Raw genomic sequence first — 22,329 nt, forward strand, 5'->3', positions numbered from 1 at the left:
TGTGGCGGCACAGCGTTATATGGAGCATCTATGGGGCCATAATGAATTGTATGGAGCATTATATGTGGCGGCACAGGCACAGCGTTATATGGAGCATCTATGGGGCCATAATGAATTGTATGGAGCATTATATGTGGCGGCACAGCATTATATGGAGCATCTGGGCCATAATGAATTGTATGGACTATGGAGCATTATATGTGGCGGCACAGCGTTATATGGAGCATCTATGGGGCCATAATGAATTGTATGGAGCATTATAAGTGGCGGCACAGGCACAGCGTTATATGGAGCATCTATGGGGCCATAATGAATTGTATGGAGCATTATATGTGGCGGCACAGCATTATATGCAGCATCTGGGCCATAATGAATTGTATGGACTATGGAGCATTATATGTGGCGGCACAGCGTTATATGGAGCATCTATGGGGCCATAATGAATTGTATGGAGCATTATATGTGGCGGCACAGCTTTATAGATGACTGCTTTGTGTTATATTCAGTTGTGTAATATTGAACGTGAATTTATTATTTAGATTTGATAGTTGTGTTCTAAACAGATAATAAATATTACAACCTATATGTTTACATAACTTTGTTGCAGTATGGGGGGGGGGGCCCAGGAAAATTTCTTGCACAGGGGCCCTCTGCAGTCTGTGTCCGCCCCTGCAAAATATGCTGTACTCACTGTGGTGCTGAGTGCGGAGGGAAGCGGTTCCGGAAAATCTGAGCCACCGCTAGGTGTACCGCTATGGCAGAGCGGTGGGTTAAGGAGAGAGTGGCGGCAGAAGCCATGCGACAGCAAGTCCTCGCGTGCCCCGGCCGGATGAAGCGCTGAGGTAGCGGTCGGAGAGGATGGGCGGAGCTACTGGTGACGTCACCACGCTACGGGGCTAAAAAGGACAGGTGTGTGTTGTGAAATTGGATTTTGGGCTCCCCTGGTGGCCACTGGTGGAATTGAACTGGTGTGCATCATCCTCTCTGTTCACCTGTTTCCATCAGGATGTGGGAGTCGCTATTTAGCCTTGCTCCTCTGTCACTTCCATGCCGGTCAACATTGTAATCAGAAGCCTTTCTGTGCATGTTCCTGCTGCTAGACAACTCCCAGCTAAGTTGGACTTAGTCCTTGTTTGTTTTTGCATTTTGTTCCAGTTCACAGCTGTAGTTTCGTTTCTGTGTCTGGAAAGCTCTTGTGATCTGAAATTGCCACTCTGATGTTATGAGTTAATACTAGAGTCTTAAAGTAATTTCAGGATGGTATTTTGATAGGGTTTTCAGCTGACCATGAAAGTGCCCTTTCTGTCTTCCTGCTATCTAGTAAGCGGACCTCAATTTTGCTAAACCTATTTTCATACTACGTTTGTCATTTCATCTAAAATCACCGCCAATATTTGTGGGGGCCTCTGTCTGCCTTTCGGGGAAATTTCTCTAGAGGTGAGCCAGGACTATATTTTCCTCTGCCAGGATTAGTTAGTCCTCCGGCCGGCGCTGGGCGTCTAGGGATAAAACGCAGGCTACGCTACCCGGCTACTGTTAGTTGTGCGGCAGGTTTAGTTCATGGTCAGTTTAGTTTCCATCCTTCCAAGAGCTAGTTCGTATGTTTGCTGGGCTATGTTCTCTTGCCATTGAGAACCATAACAGTTTGACCGGCCATAAAAGGGTTAAATTAATTGACAGAGAAAGGAGAGAAAAGAGAAGTCTGCTGAAGATTTTTTATTTTTTTTTTCTCAGTTCTGAGTGTGCTTGTAATTGAATCTCTTGCAAGTCTGCCTATATTGCAGCCTTTCTCTCTCTCTCTCCTTCTAATCCTGGAATGGCTCTGTGTTCACCTGTTTAAAATGGATATTCAGAGTTTAGCTGCAGGTTTGAATAATCTCACCACGAAAGTTCAAAACTTACAAGATTTTGTTGTTCATGTTCCTATATCTGAACCTAGAATTCCTTTGCCTGAATTTTTCTCGGGGAATAGATCTTGCTTTCAAAATTTCAAAAATAATTGCAAGTTGTTTTTGTCCCTGAAATCTCGCTCTGCTGGAGATCCTGCTCAGCAGGTCAGGATTGTGATTTCTTTGCTCCGGGGCGACCCTCAGGATTGGGCTTTTGCATTGGCTCCAGGGGATCCTGCGTTGCTCAATGTGGATGCGTTTTTTCTGGCCTTGGGGTTGCTTTATGAGGAACCTCAGTTAGAACTTCAGGCGGAAAAGGCCTTGATGTCCCTATCTCAGGGGCAAGACGAAGCTGAAATATACTGCCAGAAATTCCGTAAATGGGCTGTGCTTACTCAGTGGAATGAGTGCACCCTGGCGGCGAATTTCAGAGAGGGTCTCTCTGATGCCATTAAGGATGTTATGGTGGGGTTCCCTGTGCCTGCGGGTCTGAATGAGTCCATGACAATGGCTATCCAGATCGATAGGCGTCTGCGGGAGCGCAAACCTGTGCACCATTTGGCGGTGTCTACTGAGAAGACGCCAGAGAATATGCAATGTGATAGAATTCTGTCCAGAAGTGAACGGCAGAATTTTAGACGAAAAAATGGGTTGTGCTTCTATTGCGGTGATTCAACTCATGTTATATCAGCATGCTCTAAGCGTACTAAGAAGCTTGATAAGTCTGTTTCAATTGGCACTTTACAGTCTAAGTTTATTCTATCTGTGACCCTGATTTGTTCTTTATCATCTATTACCGCGGATGCCTATGTCGACTCTGGCGCCGCTTTGAGTCTTATGGATTGGTCCTTTGCCAAACGCTGTGGGTATGATTTGGAGCCTCTTGAAACTCCTATACCCCTGAAGGGGATTGACTCCACCCCATTGGCTAGCAATAAACCACAATACTGGACACAAGTAACTATGCGGATTAATCCGGATCACCAGGAGATTATTCGCTTTCTTGTGCTGTATAACCTACATGATGTGTTGGTGCTTGGATTGCCATGGCTGCAATCTCATAACCCAGTCCTTGACTGGAAAGCTATGTCTGTGTTAAGCTGGGGATGTAAGGGGACGCATGGGGACGTACCTGTGGTTTCCATTTTATCATCTATTCCCTCTGAGATTCCTGAATTCTTGACTGAATATCGTGACGTTTTTGAAGAACCTAAGCTTGGTTCATTACCTCCGCACCGGGAGTGCGATTGTGCCATAGATTTGATTCCGGGTAGTAAATACCCTAAGGGTCGTTTATTTAATCTGTCTGTGCCTGAACATGCTGCTATGCGAGAATATATAAAGGAGTCCTTGGAAAAGGGACATATTCGTCCTTCGTCATCTCCCTTAGGAGCCGGTTTTTTCTTTGTGGCTAAGAAAGATGGCTCTTTGAGGCCGTGCATTGATTATCGGCTTTTGAATAAAATCACGGTCAAATATCAATATCCGTTGCCACTGCTGACTGATTTGTTTGCTCGCATAAAGGGGGCCAAGTGGTTCTCTAAGATAGATCTTCGTGGGGCGTATAATTTGGTGCGAATTAAGCAGGGGGATGAGTGGAAAACCACATTTAATACGCCCGAGGGCCACTTTGAGTATTTGGTGATGCCTTTTGGTCTTTCAAATGCCCCTTCAGTCTTTCAGTCCTTTATGCATGACATTTTCCGTGATTATTTGGATAAATTTATGATTGTGTATCTGGATGATATTTTGATTTTTTCGGATGACTGGGACTCTCATGTCCAGCAGGTCAGGAGGGTTTTTCAGGTTTTGCGGTCTAATTCCTTGTGTGTGAAGGGTTCTAAGTGCGTTTTTGGGGTTCAAAAGATTTCCTTTTTGGGATATATTTTTTCCCCCTCTTCCATCGAGATGGATCCTGTCAAGGTTCAGGCTATTTGTGATTGGACGCAACCCTCTTCTCTTAAGAGTCTTCAGAAATTTTTGGGCTTTGCTAACTTTTATCGTCGATTTATTGCTGGTTTTTCTGATGTTGTTAAACCATTGACTGATTTGACTAAGAAGGGTGCTGATGTTGCTGATTGGTCCCCTGCTGCTGTGGAGGCCTTTCGGGAGCTTAAGCGCCGCTTTTCTTCCGCCCCTGTGTTGCGTCAGCCTGATGTTGCTCTTCCTTTTCAGGTTGAGGTCGACGCTTCTGAAATCGGAGCTGGGGCGGTTTTGTCGCAGAGAAGTTCCGATTGCTCCGTGATGAGACCTTGTGCTTTTTTCTCGCGTAAATTTTCGCCCGCCGAGCGGAATTATGATGTTGGGAATCGGGAGCTTTTGGCCATGAAGTGGGCTTTTGAGGAGTGGCGTCATTGGCTTGAGGGGGCTAGACATCAGGTGGTGGTATTGACTGACCACAAAAATCTAATTTATCTTGAGTCCGCCAGACGCCTGAATCCTAGACAGGCGCGCTGGTCGTTGTTTTTCTCTCGGTTTAATTTTGTGGTGTCCTACCTGCCGGGTTCTAAGAATGTTAAGGCGGATGCCCTTTCTAGGAGTTTTGAGCCTGACTCCCCTGGTAATTCTGAACCTACAGGTATCCTTAAGGATGGAGTGATATTGTCTGCCGTTTCTCCAGACCTGCGGCGGGCCTTGCAGGAGTTTCAGGCGGATAGACCTGATCGTTGCCCACCTGGTAGACTGTTTGTTCCTGATGATTGGACCAGTAAAGTCATTTCTGAGGTTCATTCTTCTGCGTTGGCAGGTCATCCTGGAATCTTTGGTACCAGGGATTTGGTGGCAAGGTCCTTCTGGTGGCCTTCCCTGTCTCGAGATGTGCGAGGCTTCGTGCAGTCTTGTGACGTTTGTGCTCGGGCCAAGCCTTGTTGTTCTCGGGCTAGTGGATTGTTGTTGCCCTTGCCTATCCCGAAGAGGCCCTGGACGCACATCTCGATGGATTTTATTTCGGATCTTCCTGTTTCTAAGAAGATGTCTGTCATCTGGGTGGTGTGTGATCGTTTCTCTAAGATGGTCCATTTGGTTCCCCTGCCTAAGTTGCCTTCTTCTTCCGAGTTGGTTCCTCTGTTTTTTCAAAATGTGGTCCGTTTGCATGGTATTCCGGAGAATATCGTTTCTGACAGAGGTACCCAATTCGTGTCTAGATTTTGGCGAGCATTCTGTGCTAGGATGGGCATAGATTTGTCTTTCTCGTCTGCTTTCCATCCTCAGACTAATGGCCAGACCGAGCGGACGAATCAGACCTTGGAGACATATTTGAGGTGTTTTGTGTCTGCAGATCAGGATGATTGGGTTGCTTTTTTGCCTTTAGCGGAGTTTGCCCTCAATAATCGGGCCAGTTCTGCCACCTTGGTGTCTCCCTTTTTCTGTAATTCGGGGTTTCATCCTCGATTTTCTTCTGGTCAGGTGGAATCTTCGGATTGTCCTGGAGTGGATGCTGTGGTGGAGAGGTTGCATCAGATTTGGGGGCAGGTAGTGGACAATTTGAAGTTGTCCCAGGAGAAGACTCAGCTTTTTGCCAACCGCCGGCGTCGGGTTGGTCCTCGGCTTTGTGTTGGGGACTTGGTGTGGTTGTCTTCTCATTTTGTCCCTATGAGGGTTTCTTCTCCCAAGTTTAAGCCTCGGTTCATCGGCCCGTACAAGATATTGGAGATTCTTAACCCTGTGTCCTTCCGTTTGGACCTCCCTGCATCTTTTTCTATTCATAATGTTTTTCATCGGTCATTATTGCGCAGGTATGAGGTACCGGTTGTGCCTTCCGTTGAGCCTCCTGCTCCGGTGTTGGTTGAGGGCGAGTTGGAGTACGTTGTGGAAAAAATCTTGGACTCCCGTGTTTCCAGACGGAAACTCCAGTATCTGGTCAAATGGAAGGGATACGGTCAGGAGGATAATTCTTGGGTGACTGCCTCTGATGTTCATGCCTCCAATTTGGTCCGTGCCTTTCATAGAGCTCATCCTGATCGCCCTGGTGGTTCTGGTGAGGGTTCGGTGCCCCCTCCTTGAGGGGGGGGTACTGTTGTGAAATTGGATTTTGGGCTCCCCCGGTGGCCACTGGTGGAATTGAACTGGTGTGCATCATCCTCTCTGTTCACCTGTTTCCATCAGGATGTGGGAGTCGCTATTTAGCCTTGCTCCTCTGTCACTTCCATGCCGGTCAACATTGTAATCAGAAGCCTTTCTGTGCATGTTCCTGCTGCTAGACAACTCCCAGCTAAGTTGGACTTAGTCCTTGTTTGTTTTTGCATTTTGTTCCAGTTCACAGCTGTAGTTTCGTTTCTGTGTCTGGAAAGCTCTTGTGATCTGAAATTGCCACTCTGATGTTATGAGTTAATACTAGAGTCTTAAAGTAATTTCAGGATGGTATTTTGATAGGGTTTTCAGCTGACCATGAAAGTGCCCTTTCTGTCTTCCTGCTATCTAGTAAGCGGACCTCAATTTTGCTAAACCTATTTTCATACTACGTTTGTCATTTCATCTAAAATCACCGCCAATATTTGTGGGGGCCTCTGTCTGCCTTTCGGGGAAATTTCTCTAGAGGTGAGCCAGGACTATATTTTCCTCTGCCAGGATTAGTTAGTCCTCCGGCCGGCGCTGGGCGTCTAGGGATAAAACGCAGGCTACGCTACCCGGCTACTGTTAGTTGTGCGGCAGGTTTAGTTCATGGTCAGTTTAGTTTCCATCCTTCCAAGAGCTAGTTCGTATGTTTGCTGGGCTATGTTCTCTTGCCATTGAGAACCATAACAGGTGTGCTAGTATAGCTAGTCAGCCAACCAATGCATTTCAAGGGCTCTGGCCCTCTTCATCAGGGTTAACCCTGATCCACGTGTCAGTGGTTAGGTGAACTTTCACAGTAACTGCATTGTTGTGGGCACAGCTAATTTCCACAAGTCTAAACGGCAACATTTAAAGTGCAAGCAGTTGTGAAATGTGGCCTGTGGGGCATTGGCTGCGTATTTGCGCTTGCATTCCAAGGACTGGGGTATGGACAACTGAATGCTGTGCTGGGACAAGGACGTGGCTAGTTGAGTGTGTGCAATGACAGATGCAGGGGAGGAGTTGAAGTGCCCCCACTGCCGCAGGGCCGAGGGGTACCCGGTACCGGGCCTCTGAGTCTCTGTTCTGGGGTTGTCACGGTGGCTAGACCCGGTCCGTGACCCTGCTGAGGGGCATCCAATGAAAGGTGTGGATGGTGATGATGTTGTGGTGGTGCGGTGCAGGTCGCAGTAAATAACAAGGACACCAGGTTGCAGTCTCTTTACCTCTTTACTGAAGGCTTCAGGATCCTCAATCCGGAATACGGCTAACCGGGCTGCGTAAGTCCGGCCGGTCCGATGGCACCTCCAGGGTTCCCTTTGCAGGTGGAAATCTGTGCCTACCTTCTAGCGCTTGTGTGTTGTGGTCCTCCCCTGCTGTGCTTACGGGATAGTCCCCACAACTGTTGTGTCTGTTTCTGAAGTTCCCTCACAACTCGATTATGATGTTCTGCTTCGTCCCCCAGATGATATGGCTAGGATGCATCCATATGACGGGTAGGCTCGGAGGTCTTCCGGGACCCTAGAGTCGCCCCTCTCCAAATGTTGCCCCCTATGTCTTCTTAGGTGATTTGAGTGAGACAGCCCGCCTATAACTGTTATGATCTGGTGACCTTGGAGCCGCATGGGACTTTCTCAGGAGTAGGTGGAACCTGTACTGACCGCAAACCCTAAACTGACACCGCAACTAGAAGTAGCCGTGGGGTGTACCTAACACATCCTAGACACCTCGACACAGCCGGAGGACTAAATACCCCTATAGATGGAAATGGGAATTCTATCTTGCCTCAGAGCAGAACCCCAAAAGATAGGCAGCCCCCCACAAATATTGACTGTGAGTATTAGAGGAAAAGACACACGCAGGCAGAAATCAGGATTTAGCAAATGAGGCCACGCTACCTAAATAGGAAAGGATAGGACAGAATACTAAGCGGTCAGTATTAAAAACCTAAAATATCCACAGCAGATAATACAAAAATTCCACCATCTAACTAAAGACATGGAATGTATATCTGCTTCTCCTGAGAATCCAACTTGACTGAAATATCCAAACACAGTCTAAGCTGGACAAGAAAAAACCATGAATAGCACTGAATTGTAATAGCAAAAGAAGCCGGAAGGGCCAATCGAAAAGACACCGCATTAATAATCTCAGAAATCCTATAAGGACCAATAAAGCGAGGCTTAAACTTAGGGGAAGAAACCTTCATAGGAACATGACGGGAAGACAACCAGACCAAATCCCCAACCCGAAGCCAGGAACCAACACACTGACGACGGTTAGCAAAACGTTGAACCTCCTCCTGAGACAATACCAAATTGTCCACCACATGAGCCCAAATCTGCTGCAACCTGTCAACCACAGAATCCACACCAGGACAGTCAGAAGGCTCAACCTGCCCCGAAGAAAAACGAGGATGAATACCAAAATTACAAAAGAAGGGCGAAACCAAGGTAGCCGAACTAACCCGATTATTAAGGGCAAACTCGGCCAATGGCAAGAAAGCCACCCAATCATCCTGATCAGCAGACACAAAGCATCTCAAATAAGTTTCTAAAGTCTGATTAGTTCGCTCGGTCTGGCCATTTGTCAGAGGATGAAATGCGGAAGAAAAAGACTAATCAATGCCCAGCCTAGCACAAAAGGCCCGCCAAAACCTAGAAACAAACTGGGAACCTCTGTCGGACACAATATTCTCCGGAATACCATGCAAACGAACCACATGCTGAAAAAACAATGGAACCAAATCAGAAGAGGAAGGCAATTTAGGCAAAGGCACCAAATGGACCATCTTAGAGAACCGGTCACAAACAACCCAGATGACCGACATCTTCTGGGAAACCGGAAGATCAGAAATAAAATCCATAGAAATATGCGTCCAGGGCCTCTCAGGGAATGGCAAAGGCAAAAGCAACCCACCAGCACGGGAACAACAAGGCTTGGCCCGCGCACAAGTCCCACAGGACTGCACAAAAGAACGCACATCACGTGACAAAGAAGGCCACCAAAAGGACCTACCAACCAATTCTCTGGTACCAAAAATACCAGGATGGCCAGGCAACACTGAACAATGAACCTCAGAAATCACTCTACTAGTCCATCTATCAGGAACAAACAGTTTCCCCATTGGACAGCGATCAGGTTTGTCAGCCTGAAAATCCTGAAGAACCCGTCGTAAATCAGGGGAAATGGCAGAAAGGACCACCCCTTCTTTCAGAATGCCGACCGGTTCAAGGACCTCAGGAGAATCAGGCAAAAAACTCCTAGAGAGGGCATCAGCCTTAATATTCTTAGAACCCGGAAGATACGAGACCACGAAATCAAAACGGGAAAAAACAAGGACCATCGAGCCTGTCTAGGATTCAGCCATCTGGCAGACTCGAGGTAAATCAGATTTTTATGATCGGTCAAGACCACAATACGGTGCTTAGCTCCCTCAAGCCAATGGCGCCACTCCTCAAACGCCCACTTCATAGCGAACAACTCCTGATTGCCGACATCATAATTGCATTCAGCAGGTGAAAACTTACGGGAAAAGAAGGCACACGGTTTCATCAAGGAACCAACAGAATCCCTCTGAGACAAAATGGCCCCTGCCCCAATCTCAGAAGCGTCAACCTCAACCTGAAACGGAAGAGAAACATCCGGTTGACGCAACACCGGGGCAGAAGTAAATCGGCGTTTAAGCTCCTGAAAGGCAGAGACAGCCGCAGAGGACCAATTCATCACATCAGCGCCTTTCTTCATCAAATCGGTCAAGGGTTTAACCACACTGGAGAAGTTAGCAATGAAACGGCGATAAAAATTAGCAAAGCCCAAAAATTTCTGAAGGCTCTTCACGGATGTGGGTTGAATCCAATCATGAATGGCGTGAACCTTAACCGGATCCATCTCTATAGATGAGGGAGAAAAAATGAAGCCCAAAAATGAAACCTGCACTCCAAAGAGACACTTAGACCCCTTCACAAACAGAGCATTATCACGAAGGATCTGAAATACCATCCTGACCTGTTTCACATGAGACTCCCAATCATCTGAAAAAATTAAGATGTCATCCAAATATACAATCATGAATTTATCAAGGTAAGTCCGGAAGATATCGTGCATGAAGGACTGAAAAACAGATTGAGCATTAGAGAGCCCGAATGGCATCACAAGGTATTCAAAATGGCCTTCGGGCGTATTAAACGCAGTTTTCCATTCATCACCCTGCTTAATACGAACAAGATAATATGCCCCCCGAAGGTCAATCTTCGTAAACCAACTAGCCCCCTTAATCCTAGCAAACAAATCGGAAAGCAGAGGTAAAGGGTATTGAAACCGTGATCTTATTCAAGAGGCGATAATCAATACAGGGTCTCAAGGAACCATCCTTCTTAGCAACAAAACAAAATCCTGCTCCCAACGGTGAAGAAGATGGCCGAATATGCCCTTTCTCCAAAGACTCCTTAACATAACTCCGCATGGCGGTATGTTCAGGCACAGACAGGTTGAAAAGTCGGCCCTTAGGAAACTTACAGCCAGGAATCAAGTCAATAGCACAATCACAGTCCCTATGCGGTGGAAGGGAACTGGACTTGGGCTCATCAAATACATTCTGAAAATCAGACAAAAACTCTGGAATTTCAGAAGAGGAAGAAAAGGAGATTGACATCAAAGGAACGTCATTATGAACCCCCTGACATCCCCAACTAGTCACAGACATAGACTTCCAATCCAACACAGGATTATGTACCTGCAACCACGGAAAACCCAGCACGATAGCATCATGCAAATTATGCAACACCAGAAATCGACAATCTTCCTGATGGGCTGGCGCCATGCACATGGTCACCTGTGTCCAGAACTGGGGCTTATTTTTAGCCAAAGGTGTAGCATCGATGCCCCTTAAAGGAATAGGGTTCTGCAAAGACTGTAAGGGAAAACCACAACGCCTGGCAAACTCAAAGTCCATTAAGTTCAAAGCGGCGCCTGAATCCACAAACGCCATGACAGAAAATGATGACAATGAGCAAATCAAGGACACAGATAACAGAAATTTAGGTTGTACAGTACTGATGGTAAATGAGCTAGCGATCCTCTTGGTACGCTTAGGGCAGACTGAAATGACATGAGAAACATCGCCACAATAAAAACACAACCTATTCTGAAGTCTGAATCCCCGTTGTTCCATTCTAGACAGAATCCTATCACACTACATTGGCTCAGGCATCTGCTCTGAGGACAACATCACAGCGCACACAGTTCTGCACTCCCGCAAGCGCCGATCAATCTGAATGGCCAGAGACATAGAATCACTCAGACCGAAAGGCGTGGGAAACCCCACCATAACATCTTTAACGGATTCAGAAAGACCCTTCTGAAAATTGCCGCCAAAGCATCATCATTCCATTTGGTCAACTCAGACCATTTTCTAAATTTCTGACAATACAATTCTGCCGCTTCTTGACCCTGAGACAGGGCCAACAAGGTCTTCTCCGCTTGATCCACAGAATTTGGTTCATCATATAATAATCCTAAAGCCTGAAAAAAGCGTCTACATTAAGCAAGGCAAAATTCCCCGATTCCAGGGAAAATGCCCAATCCTGAGGATCGCCACGCAGCAGGGAGATGACAATTTTAGCCTGCTGAATGGAATCACCAGAGGATCAAGGTGTCAGAGCAAAAAAACAGTTTACAGTTGTTTTTAAAACTCAAAAATTTAGACCTGTCCCCAAAAAACAAATCAGGAGTAGGAATCTTAGGCTCTAAAACTGGAGTCTGAACAATATAATCAGAAATACTCTGTACCCTAGCAGCAAGCTGGTCTACACGAGAAGCTAATCCCTGAACATCCATGCTAGCACAAGACTCCTCAGTCACCCAGAGAAAAAGAGGGAAGAAAAGACAAAGCAGGCTACAGAAAAAAAAATGGCTCAACACCTTTCTTCCCTTCCGCTGAGATGCATTTAACTCATTGTTGGCCAGTTGTACTGTTATGATCTGGTGACCTTGGAGCCGCATGGGACTTTCTCAGGAGTAGGTGGAACCTGTACTGACCGCAAACCCTAAACTGACACTGCAACTAGAAGTAGCCGTGGGGTGTACCTAACACATCCTAGACACCTCGACACAGCCGGAGGACTAAATACCCCTATAGATGGAAATGGGAATTCTATCTTGCCTCAGAGCAGAACCCCAAAAGATAGGCAGCCCCCACAAATATTGACTGTGAGTATTAGAGGAAAAGACACACGCAGGCAGAAATCAGGATTTAGCAAAAGAGGCCACGCTAGCTAAATAGGAAAGGATAGGACAGAATGCTAAGCGGTCAGTATTAAAACCCTAAAAATATCCACAGCAGATAATACAAAAATTCCACCATCTAACTAAAGACATGGAATGTATATCTGCTTCTCCTGAGAATCCAACTTGACTGAAATATCCAAACACAGTCTAAGCTGGACAAGAAAAAACCATGAATAGCACTGAATTGTAAAGCACACAGCATGTGTGCTGTAGAAACAAAAACCAGACACTTATCTTTGCTGATTTGGCAGCAGGGCAGGAGGAACCAGACAGAGATGCAAAACCTCCAAGAACAATGGACAACTGGCAAGGGCTAATGAATCCTGCACACCTAAATATCCCAGTCAGAGCTGCAATCAGCAGGGACACCTGCCCAGGATTGCAACCCAGGGACAACTGCATTACTATCAACAACCACCGGAGGGAACCCAAGAGCAGAATTCACAACAATAACTGACTGTCCTGCCTTAGGTTTGAAGTAAGGCCTGGAGCTCAATACTTCCTCGGCGTTCCGGCCACCGGCTGCGCGCCTCAGTAGGATGTTGCCTCGACTTACAGCACGACTCCTACTGGTGTTTTTCCTTGTTGCGTTGATCTCATTTCTCACTCAGCACAATAAACCTCGCTTCTTGTCCTTTCTTGGGGTACCGCCGCGATGAAGTGCAGGCGCGGTCCCGTAACGTTCTTTCTGTTCACTAGGCCGCTGTCAGGATCCCACCCCTGACAGGGACCCCCCTGAATCTTCCCCTGCAACACCCTCTGCCACAGGATGTTGCCTGGTTCCAACCCAGTCAGCTTTCTGACTAACTTCCTACCTAACCCCCAGTTTTACCAGATTGTGAGGAGTGGCCTAATACATAGCACCCTTAGCTCCCCCTGGAGGCCAGACTGTGAAGTGTATTGGTGTCTGTGATACCTGGTCAGGTGAACTCCTTCAGTGCCATCAGACATACCATAGCCCCCCTTAGCGGCGGAGCATCAGTACTGCAACGACCAGGACTCTGGGGCGCTGCAGAGGCATCTTAGCATGCACCATGGACAAGGGATTGGCTTGCATGCACAACAGCAGAAGAAGCAGTGGTGTCACCCACAGACATTGTTCCTGGAACCTGGGTTCGGCCCACAAAGTCGGGTGCTTTGCTGCCATGTGCCTGACCATGCTGGTGGTGGTCAGGTTAGTAGTTTTGCTACCCCTGCTGATGCTGGCATGGCAGGTGGTGCAAATAGCCTTTTTGGGGTTATTGGCATAGTCTTTAAAAAACAACCAGACTCAGGAAGACCTAACAGTTGTACTGGCAACTTTTGTCATGCTGGTGTTATGGGGAACGGTTGCCCGCCTTCCGTCTACAGCCACCACACTGCTTCTTCCTGCCTGTTAGGGTGCTACACCTCCCTCCCCCTGTGTGCTGCTGTCCTCGCTCTGCATGTCATCCTGCCACCTTGGGTCATTTACTATATCATCCACCACCTCATCTTCCACTTCCGCACCCTGGTCCTCCTCCTGACTTTCTGGCAATTGTGTCTCATCATCGTCCACCTCTTGTGACACTTTCCCACCGTCGCCTTCGTGTGACCATGGCTGCTCAAATATTTGGGCATCGCTACATGCGATTTCCTCTTGCCCCACTTCAAGTGGACCGGGTGAGAGGCCTGAATCTATAAATGGAAAAGTGAACAGCTCTTTTGAGTGTCCAAGTGTGGGATCAGTTGTCTTAAGGCTCTTGGCACGGTGGGAGGAAGGAGGATCAGGGTGATGAATATGCGGTCCAGACTCATGGCTACTGAGATTTGACCGTGTGGAAGACAGGATGGTGGTGATGGTGGCTGTTATGAACCTGGTTGTTAGAACACATGAACTGACCTGATAAGTAAACCCAAAAATACAGACAAGCTCTGGGAATGTGGGAACTTTACTGACCGCAATTCTGATCCTATCAAACCACACTAAAGGCAGCCGTGGAGCGTTCCTAACTCGGCCTAGACGCCTCGTTCACAGCCTGAGAAACTAGCTACCCCTAGAGAGAAACAAAGCCTCACTTGCCTCAGAGAAATTTTCCCCAAAGTGTAAGAAGCCCCCCACAAATAATAACGGTGAGTTTAAGGGGAAAACACAAACATAGAAATGAAAATAGGTTTTAGCAAATGAGGCCCGCTAATAACTAAAAAGTCAGAAGATAGCAAGGAATCTGTGCGGTCAGTATAAAATACTACAAAAGTATCCACGCAGAGAATACAAAAAGACCCCCACACCGACTCACGATGTGAGGGGCGCAACTCCGCACCCCAGAGCTTCCAGCTAGCAATCAAATACCATATAAGCAAGCTGGACTGAACTCATAACATACTGAGAAACATTTTCAAATAGAAATGAGCAAAAAAGGACTAGCATGAACTTAGCTTCTCACGAGGAGACAGGTCACAAGGGAAGTCCCAGAGAGATCTGAACCAGTACTGAATACAACGACAGCAGGCAACAAGTAAAGGTCCAGATGGAGTTAAATAGGCAGCAGGCCTAGCAGGAAACGAGGCAGCTGGAGTCCAGCTACAGACCAGCCGTAACACTAAAAGCCACCAGAGGGAGCCCATGAACAGAACTCACAAAGTACCACTCATGACCACAGGAGGGAGCCCGAGAACGGAATTCACAACAGGTGGCAAAGTGACTGGAAGCATTATCCGCTATCCAACCAGCAACCTTTTGACACTGCTCTGGGTTCAATAGTGGTGTGCTGCGGTCCCCTAGTAATTGGGACAGGAAGGTGGGTGTTTGTTGTATCACAAATTCAGTTTGCCCACAGCCTCGGCCTCTGCGTGCACCATCACCATCACATCTAGTTCTCCGTCCCTTGCCACGCTCCTTGCCCATTTTAAATGGAGTACAATTTTTTCCACGTTCACTACAAATGGCTGAATTTGGAGCAAACCTATATGTGATCCGTGTGACGGAAAACCACAGTTTTAAATAGCTGGTCTGTAGGTAACTATTTTTAACAGGAAACTGGTGTCAGTTTTTATTGCCCCAGCTGAATGTTTTACATCTGTTAGCCAGCATAAGTACATGTGGGGATTCCCTAGCAACCAGGCAACCCCCACATGTACTTATGCTGGCTAACAGATGTAAAACATTCAGCTGCGGCAATAAAAACTAAATCTCTGAGCACTAAAAAATACTCGGAGGACACCTGAGCGTGCTCAGTAAATCTCGAGTAACGAGTATATTCACTCATCACTATTAATTATGATACTTTTTTTCAGAATTTAATGAAATGTATCAATCAAAGGTAGGGCATCTCAAGATTCTGCTCTTGCTGTTTCACCAACAAGAACAAGATGATGCATGAACCTTAATAATAGTTGACGCTCAGGCTAAAAATTAACAATTCTATTTTGCCTAAATCTAGCGTAGCATAAAAATAGGCACAAAAGTAGTCCATAAAGTAGCGAAGCCAAAGATTGGTTTAGCTAAAGAAAGGCATGTGCAGCAAATGATTATTTTTGTTTAAAGTGTCCATCTCCCCATGTCCATCTCAGGGACAACTAAAAGAGAACCTATGATGTCCCCAAATGCTACACACCTGCTGATATTGGGTTAATCTACAATTCAATAGCATTCTAACGCTGCCCGGCCACTGCACTGAAAACATGGCTACAGGGAAGAAATTAACTTTACTCCTCCTAACAGCTTCGGGCTTTCAGTCATAGAGGCATAGCGGCACACCTTCACTCACAGCTCAGTATGCAGTGAGTGGTAGCTGTATGCCTTCCCTGGAATATTGATTGACAGCCATCTCCGCACATATATATTCTACAGCAAGACAGCTGTCAGTCCATTACCAGGGCATGCTTACATCCGTTGCTCACTATGTACTGAGCAGTAACTGAAACCCCGCAGAGCTATGTTTTATCTCCTATTTTTACAGTTGGGATGATGTAATTTGGGAACTCACTACATCCAATCAACACATTTATCCCCAGTGATTTTAATTTGTAAAGAGTTCCAAGCTTGTTTTTTCTAAAAGCTGGGATAGTCAAAATATTATATAGAACATGAGCCAAGATTAATGAACATGTACCATGCTGTCTAAATAATGTCTGAAGCAGAGCAGAGCAGTGTGTTCCATCCTGTTCCGACCCCTCTAATGTGCCTCCGTGTAAGATTATGGTGTGTTATCAACCTTCATCTACAAATAGGACTGACAGATATGAGGCATGAGCTTTGCTAAAGCAAACATAACAAGCTACAGGAAGTGTAGAAAGTATGTCACATGCAAAAATATGTAATTGCGCAGGAAGTCCATGTGATTTTATGTGCACGACAATAAGGAACAGCCATTCAAAATTTATTTTGGAAAAAGAGACAATCACAACGTCTAAGAAGATTTAATTTGACCATAAGGTTTTCATCAACTTCACTACAGTGTTCAGCTGACACATTTCTGTATTTGGACTTTAATTCAAGGAACCAGCCACTAATTTATCATCTGCCTTCTACGGCTCACAACTGCATCTCCTCAAAAAGGAAAAGAAAAATTATTTACAAAAATAAAATTTGAACTGAATTAACCCAAGTGGCGTAATGAGTGAGGGAATCTGCGACTCTGCAGAGCTCATAACAACCGAAAAGCCTGTAATTGTTTATAATGCATTGTGTTATAGCAAGAAATTAGAACCTATTATGAAACTTAAGTTATTCCTTGCTTCTTTTTTCATACAGTCTGCACTGTTTAAAGCCACATGACAAATAACATTTTAGTAAATTTGCTGAAGCATACCTCTTGCCAAAAGTACTTGGCTTAGATTTTTAACTATTTTAATAACTGTGCACGGTATTTTCCTTGTGAGTTCAGCTGTCCTCCTGCCTTCAGTTTCAGACAAAGAAATAGCTGTTTCACACCTACTATTGTTGACTATATTAACCCTTGTAGGGCTTACTTCTGGTTCTCCTCTTTTTGTTTTAATTAGATCATTTTTATTCAATGCTTACATTTTCTACCTCTCATATACACACAGAAACAAGAACAAACCCAACCCTCCCCACCCACCTACCTCCAAAAGAAAAGGGTCCATTGTTACTCTTGTCTTGTGAATAGTGTTGAGCATTCCGATGCTGCAAGTATCGGGTATCGGCCGATACTTGCTGTATCGGAATTTCCGATACCGAGATCCGATATTTTTGTAATATCGGATATCGGTATCGAAACAACATTAATGTAAAAAGGTGTAAAAGAAAGAATTAAAATAAAAAAAATCGCTATACTCACCTGTCCGACGCAGCCGGGACCTCGGCGATTGTAAGCGGCAGCGTTGTTTCTTTAAAATTCGCGCTTTTACTTGCTTACGTGAATTCCCGGCTTCTGATTGGTCAGGGCGGCCATGTTGCCGGGACTCGGACCAATCACAGCAAGCCGTGACGAAATTACGTCACGGCTTGCTGTGATTGGTCCGCGTCCCGGCAACATGGCCGCCATTAACCAATCACAAGCCGTGACGTCACGGGAGGCTGGACACGCGCTTATTTTGAAAAGCGCGCGTGTCCAGCCTCCCGTGACGTCACGGCTTGTGATTGGTCACGGCGCCATATTGCCGGGATGCGGACCAATCACAGCAAGCCGTGACGAAATTACGTCACGGCTTGCTGTGATTGGTCCGCGTCCCAGGAACATGGCCGCCATTAACCAATCACAAGCCGTGACGTCACGGGAGGCTGGACACGCGCTTATTTTGAAAAGCGCGCGTGTCCAGCCTCCCGTGACGTCACGGCTTGTGATTGGTCACGGCGCCATATTGCCGGGATGCGGACCAATCACAGCAAGCCGTGACGAAATTACGTCACGGCTTGCTGTGATTGGTCCGCGTCCCAGGAACATGGCCGCCATTAACCAATCACAAGCCGTGACGTCACGGGAGGCTGGACACGCGCTTATTTTGAAAAGCGCGCGTGTCCAGCCTCCCGTGACGTCACGGCTTGTGATTGGTCACGGCGCCATATTGCCGGGACGCGGACCAATCACAGCAAGCCGTGACGTAATTTCGTCACGGCTTGCTGTGATTGGTCCGAGTCCCGGCAACATGGCCGCCCTGACCAATCAGAAGCCGGGAATTCACGTAAGCAAGTAAAAGCGCGAATTTTAAAGAAACAACGCTGCCGCTTACAATCGCCGAGGTCCCGGCTGCGTCGGACAGGTGAGTATAGCGATATTTTTTATTTTAATTCTTTATTTTACACATTTATATGGTTCCCAGGGCCTGAAGGAGAGTTTCCTCTCCTTCAGACCCTGGGAACCATCAGGAATACCGTCCGATACCTGAGTCCCATTGACTTGTATTGGTATCGGGTATCGGTATCGGATTGGATCCGATATTTTGCCGGTATCGGCCGATACTTTCCGATACCGATACTTTCAAGTATCGGACGGTATCGCTCAACACTACTTGTGAACACAGTTCAGTTCTTCTGTATAACAGAATCCACATACTTTTGTCATCTAGCCCCTCCACCTCTAACATTTTCCAAATTTTTCACAAAGATACATTACAGATACAAACTATATCAAATAGTATCAAATAGCTACACATTAGAAATATTTTTGCATTTACTAATAACATGCTACATCATAGAGGTTACATTTTCTATCAAATCAAATATCCTCTCATTTAGAAATATTTTAGAGGGCATACTAAGGATACTGAGCCAGGCACTCGATATATTTTGAAATACAGTGTGTCCGTAAAGTCATGGTGCACTTTTGACCAGTCACTGGAAAGCAACAAAAACTATAGAAATGTGAAATGTGCTCCAAATAAAAGAAAAACTCTCCCAGTTTCATACCTATTCAGTGCAGTTCGATGTGGGCTCCATTTGTGGCCCTACGCACATCCAAACGGTAGCATAAGCTTGTGGTTGCATGATGTCACAGACCTGGCAGTGTATTAATCAGAGTTCGGTTTATCAGGGGTTAATCTGACTGCGGGCTTAGTTAGCAACAGCTTAAATGACTTTGTGTTGTTTGATTGGTTCTTGTTATCTCTCCTCATGAACAGGTCTGATATCATTGGGCCAAAGAAAGGGCGCCAAAATGTAAACTATAAAAGTGCACCATGACTTTACGGACACGCTGTATATGAAATGCATTGGGCTTCTTACGTACCATCTTTGTCTTCCTCCTCTTTTACTTCTCTTTGGCAATCGATCATATTAAGAGAATTCTCCTATGTAAAGTGCAGGATAGTTTACACCCTCGGTCTTGTGCAGAACCGTGTATGTTCAAACCACTATATGAAAATACATGGATAATTAGCAACCACCTATCATCATCTACTGAGAAAACATGAAGCAACAGTCAGGAAATTCAATATCAGAATAACAGTGATGAAAAAGAATTGCAGTTGTTAGCCAGCGCATTGGCTGTAGCTTTTGCAAAGACACATTCTATCCCTATTTTATCATTCAGATTTCTAAGAGACAGAATTAAAATCAGAAATGATGACTGTATGTGTGAATTCCTATGCAAAACTTTGGTTTTCACTTCAGTTTTCGTTTAGCTCAATAACGCAAAGACACTTTATTGAGCCCTAACTTTAAAATATATTTTTTTGAGCAAATTTAACATGGAATTGTCATGCTATTAATTAATTTATCTGGTATCTACTGCTTGTATTAGTTAAAAAGTGTATGTAAGGAATCACAAGCAAAGCATGCTTGTTAGCCTGGGAAGAAAACAAAAGAGAGAATTGTAGAACTCACATTTTTCTGGGATGAACTTTATCATGCAGCTGTGTCTCGTACTGTTATTAGGCAAGTTCTAAATTCTCCTGAGGGAAAAGCTTAAGACTGCTGAGAAAATAGTTGCAAAAATTAGGCTAATCAAATGTGTGAATATGATGAGAAATGTGCCCTCTTATCACACATGTAGCAGCAAATCACATTCAAATAATTCAGAAATAATTAGAGATAAAGATAAGTTAAAGAAGTGCTCATTATCGCCAGTGGTTTTGCACAGCTTCACTTCTTAAGTGGATGTTATCTGGTTAACACCTTTAAGGTTGTGAGGATGATTTAAAGGGCTGTTGCTTTGGAAAACCATGCAAAACACATTGAGTTCTATAACTAAATTTAATCAGACAAGATTTTCTTATGCAAATTCTAAATTTGCCATCAACAACTTTTTTTTAGACATTAACAATAAGTTAGAAAACTTGTCTTTAAATTTCTTCTTTTTTTTTTAATTTCTGTTCACGTTATTCCTCTTTATGTCTTCTTTCTATCAGCAGCACGGAAACCAGGCATAAGGTCATAACGTGGACAGGTGACTGTAGCAGCTAATTATTATTATTATTTATTTATATAGCACCGTTGATTCCATGGTGCTGTACATGAAAAGGGGTTACATACAAATTACAGATATCACTTATAATAGACAAGCTAACAAAGGTAGACTGGTACAGAGAGAAGAGGACCCTGCCCTTTCGGGCTTACATTCTACAGGATGATGAGGAAGGAGACAGTAGGTCAGGGGTTGCAGCAGCTCCGATGGTGTTGAGGTGGCAGCAGGATCTTGGTATTCCAATTTTAATGTTGAGGACTGTATGTTGTTATATTCATACACTGTAGTTTCATAGGCATCACTTATTTTGAGATATGCAATTTATTTCCATATATGTAGGGGTCTGTGATGTCCAACTTAGTCATGTTGTATGGATTCAGTTTTTAGCTCACTTTGTATATTTGTCTTTTGAATACTTATTTTGTTTCATTTGTGCTTTCTAGTAAAGATTATATATTTTATTGTTCTTTGTTGGTAACGTTCATGCCTTTTTCTTGATAGATAACTAAACAAACTCATACTATTATGTGGTCAACTATTGGAATGGCCAATATGTAATACTGCATGAGTGGGTAGCCACAGTCTTCGATTCTTATTTCACTGTAAGCTGAAGTATGATTGGATTAAGTTGTAAAACAACATACAAACAGCAAGGAACTGCTCCACACCATGGCGCACATTTATCTACCACCAAAGATCAAAATGACTTCAAAGACATGACTTGATCAGATTGAGATTCAAGGAATTTGGAGGCCAAGTTAACACTTTAAACTCTGTCATGTTCTGCAAATTCTTCCTCAATAAATGTTTTCAATATGGCAGGACACAATTATCTACATAAAGAGGTCATTGTAATTCAAGAATACTGTTATGAAGTGATGAACTTGGACTATAATGTTTTTCCAGCAGACTATTGCCAGACCATCATATTGTCTCATTTAGCAAATAGTGACTCCTGGTGCTATCTCTTCCTTATATAAGTGACCTACATGCATCCAGTCCAGTCAATATAAGTGAAAATGTGATCCATCAGACTTAGTCACTTTCTTCCATTATGATCTAGTTCTGATGAGGCTGTTCCTTTTTGGACCACTTTTGATATGCAATAGTCACTGCTTACAGTTGAAGACTTGTGGTTTTCTGATCCTGTTCTCTAGGCATCACAATTTGGACCCTGTCAAAGACTCTTTGATTCTCATGCTTGACAAACTTTCTGCTTCCAACACATCAACTTGAAGAACTGGTCATTCACTTGCTGTCTAATATTTTTGTATCAACCCTTGACAAGTATCTTTGTCTCAAGATAATAATTCAAGTCACTTGTCAGTGGGTTTTAATGTTAAGCGTGATTATCAAAGATAAGTTGTAAGAATTATGCCATGATTTATAAACACATCATACACTTCATAACATGCCAAATCAAAGGCTGAATCCAGAGGTCCATGAAATTTATTGACTACTGTATCTGTGGGTCTCCTAATGAACTAAACCCATCCATTCTAATATTTAAGACTGTTGAGTGTGTGTTGAGAGATCCGCAGCCAGTCTTTACATCATGAGACGTATAGGGACATACACTGACATCTGAATTTGTCCTAAACCTTAGAATTTGTTTACTTCGCTGTATTGTTGTCATGGCTCAATCCGGAGGCCTGTTGCAGCGTGGCCCGTTTCCCCTGTCTGGTGAGCTATTGCCATTTCTTACCTGTCCAAATGCTGATGGTTTTGATTGTCTTTGTTTTCCTTTCTTGGTTTGTTCCTCTTCGGGTGTTTCTTATTTTCCTGCTTTGGTTTGC

General features: G+C 44.8%; 1 protein-coding gene and 1 long non-coding RNA gene across 3 annotated transcripts in view; one reads left to right on the top strand and one right to left on the bottom strand.

Moving 5' to 3' along the window:
* The window catches only part of PDE5A (phosphodiesterase 5A), a 498,536-nt gene that overhangs the window by 188,821 nt on the left and 287,386 nt on the right, over positions 1-22,329 (top strand). The window lies entirely within an intron of this gene.
* On the bottom strand, positions 16,534-19,466 carry LOC143775685 (uncharacterized). The gene is made up of 2 exons (XR_013215689.1): positions 19,358-19,466; positions 16,534-16,719 (listed from the first exon to the last, which is right to left on the bottom strand). It is a non-coding gene; the product is annotated as an uncharacterized LOC143775685 (long non-coding RNA).

This window comes from Ranitomeya variabilis, chromosome 1 (genome assembly GCF_051348905.1).
Source record: "Ranitomeya variabilis isolate aRanVar5 chromosome 1, aRanVar5.hap1, whole genome shotgun sequence".
Classification (NCBI taxonomy): domain Eukaryota; kingdom Metazoa; phylum Chordata; class Amphibia; order Anura; family Dendrobatidae; genus Ranitomeya; species Ranitomeya variabilis.